The sequence below is a fragment of the Ornithodoros turicata genome, chromosome 1 (assembly GCF_037126465.1).
Source record: "Ornithodoros turicata isolate Travis chromosome 1, ASM3712646v1, whole genome shotgun sequence".
Lineage (NCBI taxonomy): Eukaryota > Metazoa > Arthropoda > Arachnida > Ixodida > Argasidae > Ornithodoros > Ornithodoros turicata.
This window is the reverse complement of record NC_088201.1, coordinates 103,224,887-103,233,669: the sequence shown is the minus strand read 5'-3', so window position 1 is coordinate 103,233,669 and position 8,783 is coordinate 103,224,887.

The window sequence follows — 8,783 nt, the reverse complement described above, 5'->3', positions numbered from 1 at the left end:
GTCGCACATTTACGGTATTCACGGACCACAAACCCCTCGTCCACGCGTTCTCCTCCGCCAGCACCACATATAGTCCCCGGGAACTTCGACACCTTGCATTCGTGGCAGAGTTCAGCACCGACATCCAGCACATCAGTGGTGCCGACAATTTGGTAGCTGACGCCCTCAGTCGTGTCAGCACGATCGGCATACCGACCTCCCCACCGTCTCTCGACGATTTGGCGCAAGCCCAACTCACCGACGATGAGCTGGCACAGTACCGCGCCAACCCCACATCCGGTTTAACAATTGACGACGTCGCCTTACCTGGCTCGGTCCGGCCTCTCGCCTGCGATACATCTCAAGGTCGGCCACGGCCTTTCGTTCCCGCATCACTCCGACGTCAACTCTTCCAAGCCTACCACGACCTTTCCCATCCCGGCATACGCGCCTCGCAAAGCCTGCTTACCCAACGATATGTCTGGCCCAACATGCGCAAGCAAATCAAGCACTGGGTGCAGACCTGTCTTTCTTGTCAGCGTTGCAAGATACAGAGACACACCCACCGACCCCCATCCCAGTTCCTTCCCCCCGACGACCGCTTCGCGCATATCCATTTGGACCTCGTGGGACCACTCCCAATCTGCGACGGTCACCGCTACATGCTCACTATCGTTGACCGCTTCACCCGTTGGCCAGAAGTAACCCCGGTCCCCGACGCCACCGCGGCCACCGTCGCTTCGGCCCTCCTAACAACATGGGTGTCGCGGTACGGCGTTCCTTCCATCATCACGACGGACCGCGGCGCCCAATTTGAGTCCGCCCTCTTCACCAGCCTCACCAACATACTGGGCGCCAGACGGATTCGTACTACCGCGTACCACCCGGCCTCCAATGGCATGGTGGAGCGGCTTCACCGTCAGCTAAAAGCCGCCCTCCGGGCGTCGCCTCAGGTCCCGTGGACCGAAGTTCTCCCCATTGTCCTTCTCGGGATCCGATCGGCTTTCAAACCCGACTTGGGTTGCTCAACAGCCGAGTTGGTCTATGGAACCTCATTGCGACTCCCCGGCGACCTCATCTCTGCCGCAGCGAACCCCGCAGCCGTACCACCAGCCGGCTATGTGTCCCGCCTACGAGACACGATGAATGCTCTTCGTCCCAGCCCCACCCGCACACCACGCATTGCCACCGGTTTCCAGCACCCCGCCCGTGAAACATGCTCGCATGTTTTCCTTCGGTGCGACGCCGTGAGGAAACCCTTGCAACAACCCTACTCTGGTCCTCACGCCGTACAGCACAGAGCCTCCACCCACTACACCATCCTGGTCAGCGGCCGAGAACAAACTGTCGCGCTGGAATGTCTCAAGCCAGCTTTCCTCGAGGCCCCTCAAGAAACATCCAACGCTTGCTCCATCGGTGTTTCTCCGGACCTGGAACTTGGCAATCCCACTAGCCCTCCCCATCGACCCCCCCTCCAGTCCTGCTGCCAGCCGCAACAACCGCAAATGCACCCTCGCCCCCGAGTTTCCTGGGCACCACACCTCCACATCGCCCATTACCTTCCGGCCACTCGCTAGGGGGGGAGCCCTGTAGCAGCATCGTCATCATCATCCCCCGCGCACCAATGATCAAGGCGCGCGGGTAATAAAACACGACTGCACAGCCAGCTCGGGCCGTTGTTCGGCTGGCCGGTCTTTCCTCACGTCTGTGTACTGTCTTGTGCCTCTAGCACTACAGACATGTTATGATTCCGCGCCACGGCAACCGCGTGTCAACCTTGAGGAATATGTGTTGTCATCGACGATAGCAGAACTTCTTTTTTAGTTCGCTGACGCAGTGGTTTCCTGCATTGTGGAATGTTTGAGAAGAAATGTACCCGAATGTACTTTTTTTTTCTTTTTCTGTTCAACCACCGTGCAGGAAAGTGAGAAAACTTGTTCACGCAGCCTGATAAGTGTTGTTGGAGACGGGCTTGTCCGCTCCCATCCCACGTCTGATGTGAATGCTGGGCAGGGACGGGAACTCTTGGGTCCACGTGACGTCACCGCGCCAAAGCGGACTTCCCCTCGGTCGGGTCCCACGGTTGAGCCTGCTGCGGGCATGAGAGCTTGATGCGCCCTAACGGCATCATCGCACATCTGGACGGTCCCAATGCAGGAAACAGACACGATGCAGGTATGGGCAGAGAGAGAGAAAGATTGCTCTCCTAAGATGAATTTGAAGCGATGCGACACGCCCCATGTATTCTGGTTCTAAGATTAATATTGTGCTTGTGTGAAATGTCCCTTGAATTCCTCTTCAGTAGTGATTTCCATGTAAATATGCTTTAGCTGTCGCTTCACAGCGATACCATCAAATTCTAATCCGCGGTGGTGGTCATCTTGAAGTAGGAAATGAGAACATACTAACTACTGTAGACCAACCTAGTTTTGCACATTTTCTTTAGACGCTTATGTGAATTTGCATTTCAGGAATTTTCCGTGACAGCGGCTGTACGGGATGCTGGAACAATTTACGAATGAATGGACATTTGTTCTATATGGTGACCCCGCATACCCGCTGCTGCCTCTCCTTTTTAGACCACATTCTGGTGATGCACTGTCTCCTCAAGAGCAAACATTTAACACGTGGGCATTGTTAGGCAGTTTGTGGAATAGGGTTTCCGGAAAATCATTTTGGAATTCGCATTCGTGGATTTCAAGAAAACCCAAAAGCTCCTCTATAAAATCTTGAGACTATGTACAAGGTAGAGGTAATATTAGCAGACTGTCACCCATGCTTGTACTGAAGCCAAACGTCTGATTACTTAAATTTTGCACCACCGTCCCTATAGAGCAATATCTCAGGTAGGAAACGCTCGTTCATTGTTACACATCTGTATATTTTTTCTCCATCAACACATTTCAACAGCTGGAATTAATTCATTATAAACATTGGGTGCTTGCTTGTCAAGAGTGTATCGATTCTTTATGTGTCCAGTATTATTGATCTCGATCGCAGGCGTGCATGAACCAAGGCAGAGAGCAGGCTACCAGAAAGCTTCGCAATTGTAACCTGCTGACGATTAATGTGTTGATGCGGTGACGGTTAATGTGTTTATTGAAGTAAATATCACGGCATGAACATCCCACTGTGTGGGTTTTCTACCTTTACTGAGTTAGTATAACATATTACAATTTACGGTACACAGAGCCGTCGTGAGACGAGTTTGCGCCCGGGGCAGGGCAAATGTGAAGCCCCCCCCCCCCCTCCCGTTGCCGCCAGAAGGTCTGTAAACAAAGAAAAGAAAACGCTTATTTGCGCTCCCGAGACCGTAAATTCAAATTCTCCTCATTCCCGCTTTATACTGTTCAACTCACCTGCCAGGGCCTGCCGTTCGGCGCCCTCTCTGGCGACGGCGCCCGGGGCGGCTGCCCCTCTCGCACCTCAGTCGCTACGGCTCTGTCCGTACATATCACAGCACGAACATCGCATTGTGTGGTCACCTAGTATTTTCCCTAGGCATAATGCATCACATTGTTCCACATTGTATAGTATATTGTAGTACACTAGCAACAAAGGAGCGGTCGACCATGAGACTGACATACGTGCGTAAAATCATCACGATTGCAAGGTCGAAGGCTTGCAGGAAAGAAACAAAACGTAAATATGTGTCGTGACGTAAATATTAAACGAGGGCCAAATAGACAATGTTATTAAACACATATGACAGCTCTAAAAAAACATAGTATACAAAGAAACAGACTAGCTAAAGGCAAGGCACATGTTAGGCGCACCCTTCACATTGCACTCAAGTATTGCACATTTCATTGCGAACTGGTCTTTTGAATACCTCTGTTCATGATATTTCTAGATAAAGTACACGACCGCATTGGCTAGGGGCAGCATCAGGAAACCTGTTTTTCGTTGTTGTTTATTTCAACGTTTCATTATAGTGGAACAAACGTAGTTGAAAGCGACGCCTGCCTCTCTAGTTTTCCTTAGAAAACTCATCATTGTGGGTATTGTTGTAACGGTTACTATTCTGGAGTACAATTAGGAATCTAATGTATACCGTACATCTATATATTAGACATTACACAATAGGGGTGACACTGATACATTTCAACATAAATCGTTAAAAATAGACCCCTTAAAAATTCAACTTCCAAAATAAACACTTAAAGATAAATCATTATATAACCACAGCGTCAAAATAAACTCGCAAAAATAAACTTCGGAAAATCAACCCTTGGTGATAAATATTTGAAAATCCACCGGCTCTGACTGGTGGTGGCGGTGAAAGGACTCGCCGTTGTCGGCCTCACAAAGGTGGGCAACGTCATGACTGATGCCCTGGGGGAATGGCGTCCAGGTGATGGTCAGCGAGGCTATCTATACATCCGCGTCGACAAATAGTACGCTTTCACTCTTGTAATAAAATTGAACGCCTACATTCTCAGAAAATACTCCCGACTTGTAGGCCTAACCTGGTTCACAGCTCAATGCAGGAGTGTGTGCTTTATGTCTGTATGCATACGCCTAGTCCTTTGGGTTTTTAAACTGGATATTTCGATTTCCTCGGTTATTATTGCAAGAAACTCGTGCTTAATTATGGTACAAATATGAATAAAAAGCGTTAATATTGCAGGTTTTGTTGAACGGAGCATAACCAAGTAGCACACAATATTGGACCCATATTGGATGGTCATTGACTCATTGGCGATACGGTCCAATATGGGACCCATTTTGCCAGGATTTCCCCCCTATTGGCTCTATGGGCCCCATATTGCCAAGTTTGAGCCAATATGCAAAAAATTCTGGAGATATGTTCACCATATTGCCCGTTTACACCACATATTGACTGAAAATGCATGAAATGGTACGTATCCGTGTTATACAAATGCCCAAGCAGCACGGCAAGATTGGATGACGAAGCCTGTGAAATGGCCAATTCTTATATGTCGATACATCCAGCAACTTCCCACAGATGATACACATTGTATGAAAGAGTCAGCATACGTGGCAATCGCACTGTCATATCCACTACAGCTCAACTCAATCTTCCACTTGCTCCAAACAGCCGCTTTCTTGCTTCGCGATTCCAATGCCAATCGGTCGAACCGACTGAGAGCGTGGTCGTTTGAGCGAAATCGCGCGTCCTACAACTAATGCGCTTGCATGACACTCGGATCGGACGTTTCATTCGGGCTAAAATGTCTCTGGTTCATCTAATGACAACGGAATTGCAGTAGGTCAAGTAACAAACGCAATGTTTGATGGGAAGGGATGTCTGTTCTGTAACGCTAGGTGCTTTCAAGTTACTTCATTGTGATTTGTAAATTGCTGAGGTGTATGTCCGTCATCGTCACGAAAGTGTTTGACTCCATTGTACTCTAGGGGAGCGTTGGAAATTTGTGGATCATACACTATTGGAGATCCCAATGAAGGATTCTTAGTAGTTCCGTGGGACAGCAAGACGGGCGTAGAACCTGTTCTTTGTTTTTACTGTCATGCAGTGTTGTTTTTGTAACGCTATGCAACGTGGATGAATAAGATCTGCAGAAATGAAAAAGCGAAAAGAATAAATAAGTAATATCAATGGTTGACATTATACACGATAATGCTTTATTATGACACTCCCCGTTGCCGTCATCACGGAAATATTGGCGCAGTATGGGCAAAGCGGGCCTGCCAATATGGGCTGCCCATACTGGTACAATATGGAGCCTTGTTGCACTCCCCATATTGGACCAATATTGGTAGTGCTGCTTGGATAGTGTCGCCCATAAACTAAGGTACGGCAGAGAACCATCCTAGGCCTTACTGTGTCTTATTTTCATAGTGTATTTTCAGAGCCCGGATTCTTCAATGGTTTATTTGGGCAGATGGATTTTGACGGGTGGAATTTTAAGCGTCGATTTTTAATGCTTTATTTTAATACGACCCGATGTGGGCATTTTATTAATTATATGCGTTTATTTCAGAATACACACGCCGATTTGTACATTTACAGGGCAGCGTGATTTAGGAGTAATTGAGTTCATGAATAGCTATTGTAACCTGAATTTTTTCGGGAAAAAGCGCATACTTACGGAATAAATAAAATGCGAACAACATAAAAGTGTGAGAGCACGTAACCCTGATACACCTCAATACAGAAATTTCACCATCGTAGATTAAATGGCAGTGAGTGATACACGCCAACCCACACAGTAAATTCAAAAACACCCTTTCTGGGTAAAAAAATGTGTTTTTAAGCAAATACACCTGTTTTAATTCCACAAAGATAACCAAAGGCCCCAAAAAGGGTGCTAAAAAAGGTGTATGAAAAAATACACTCTTTATTACACCAAGTGCTGTATCAAAAAGGATGTTTTTATGCGTTTACACCTGTCTTTACACCCTTTAAGTAACACTGGTGTCGAAAAAAGTGTTTACGTTATATACACCCTTTCTACACTGGTGTTAAAAACGGTGTTTTCATTCGTGAGAGCAAAATTAAATTGGCTTGACAGCTCCGCTCATTAGGTAATCACATTATAGAGGATAGCATGAGTTAAAAACACAATATTTGACAGGGAGGGATGTCGGGAAGCTCGCTGATATCTTTGACTCGTTACAGGCGTACGTGTTAATTGCAAAGACACATTTCCGTCACCGTTACAGACGAGTTTTGCCGCACTAAGCTTAGCGAACGTACTCCAACGAACTGCATTTCAGTATATGATCAGTCTGGTACGCCAATTTAGGTCTGTGTGGCTGGTCTTCCGCTCCGATGCCAGTGCACAGGCTACCGAGGGTGCCCGGGCTCATTACTGGCATCGTCTGAAGATGGCAGCATCGTAACGCCGCTCATATCACGAGCACGGACGGCGTTACGATGTTGCGATCTTCACCTCTTCCCTTACACATGTCCAACTGCTTTGCTTTCATTTTATTTGAATTTTTTTTGTTTTGTTTATTTGTTGCGCACTCACAGTGTTGCTAGGACGATGAGGGTTGCCAGTGACACGCTGCGCTCCAGTTTAGGTTCTGCTGTGGAACCACAGCTGGAACTGTGCCGTCGCTAGGGTGGTTGTTGCCATACAAGCAAAAACGTCGGACTGCATGGCTCGGCATGCTGCCGCGGTGCTGCCGCGGAGTGTTAAACACCCTCCTAAAAGGGTGTTTAAAGGGTGCAAGACAAGGCATTTTCAAGGAAAAGCACCCCTTCAAAGGGTGTTTTACACAGAATACACCCTCTAAAAAGGGTGTTCCAGACCATACGGTGTAAAAAGTGGTGTGAGTAATACCCCTGTCACACGGCAAATTGAATGTCATTCCCAGCGAATGACATTCGCAGTGAATGTCATTCGTTTCGTGTCACACGACGAAAGCGAATGCCAATCAATGCGAATGATATTCGCCCAGCGAATGAGTTCGAGGAACGCGTTCGCTTTTCCCTCTCGCACCGAATGCGTATCCTGGTCAGCAGAGGCGTAGCAAAAACAGCAACGATAATCCGTAAGGAGAAATTAAACACGAATGAAAAGTTGTGTTCCAATATTTTATCAGGTATTTAATAACTTTTGACGTGGAGGAGGGAAGTTTAACGCTGTTTTTTAAAGGACTACTCTCGTTCCTAGTCTACTCCCACGCCGCCCGCGCCATCGTTGACACTGATTGACAGACATATCGGACGCGTCGTGTTCCGTTTTTTTTTTTGATTGCGTGTTAGCGCCGCGAAGCAACTGTGGCTATGAGCGGCGTACAGACGTGGACAGACGGAGAGAGGACAGCAGGAAGGAGGTGGCTCGAAGTCTGCTCCGGGTCGTAACTCATCAAGGTTGGGTTAGGCATGGGTGTCTTAGACGAGTTCACTTCAACGTGGCTAACAGCAACAAAACAAGGCACCACAACCAAGTCTACAACATGGCAGCAGCTCCCTCCCACATTGTCACACAGCCAGGATCATATTTATCTCTTCGCAAAACTTTCCGCTAACCTTACAATTTTTGCAGCCCGCAATTTTTCAACACAAAACAATATTATGCAAACAGGAACCCGCATCAATTTTTCCGACACGCTTCTCAGAGGCTAATCACTTCTCATGGCAAACAAAGACATTTTGATACAACCCCACGCGCAATTTGGCCAACAGGCAGGACGACATGAAGCAAACAAGTCCGAAATCAGGCGCGACTCAAGCCATCGGCATTGGTGGGAGCTTTTCCTTTCTTATACTGCACAAGAAAATTGTGCTGCTGTAATGCCAGACTCCACCTGAGGAGAGGCGTTGGTTTTTGCCAGACGTCTGATTAAGCCACGTCAGGGGACAGTGGTCTGTAACAAAAATGAACTCGGCTCCGTAAAGGTAGCAAGAAAGCTTCTGAGTCGCCCAAACCAGACAGGCGCACTCTTTCTCCGACGCGCTATAGGCTTCCTCTCTGAGAGAGAGTTTACGACTGGCAAATAAGACAGGGTGTTCTTCCTCATTATTATCTATTTGGCTCAGAACTACGCCCATTCCTCGATTACTTGCGTCACACTGGACGAAGAATGTTCGATTAAAATCTGGGGCTCTGAGGACCGGAGGCCTGGTCAGCGCAGCTTTCAGGCTCTGAAAAGCCTTTTCTTTATTTTCATCCCAGATTAGGTTATTTGGAGCATGTTTGCGAAGCGCATCCGTCAGTGGGCTCGCCAGTTCGGAATATTGCCTGATGTAGCTCCGGTAGTATCCGGTCAAACCTAGGAATGCGCGAACATCCGACTTAGTTTGGGGTCTCGGTTGGGAAACTCTGATATCGCGGCTATCTTCATTTCGGCCGGTGCACGTTTTCCCT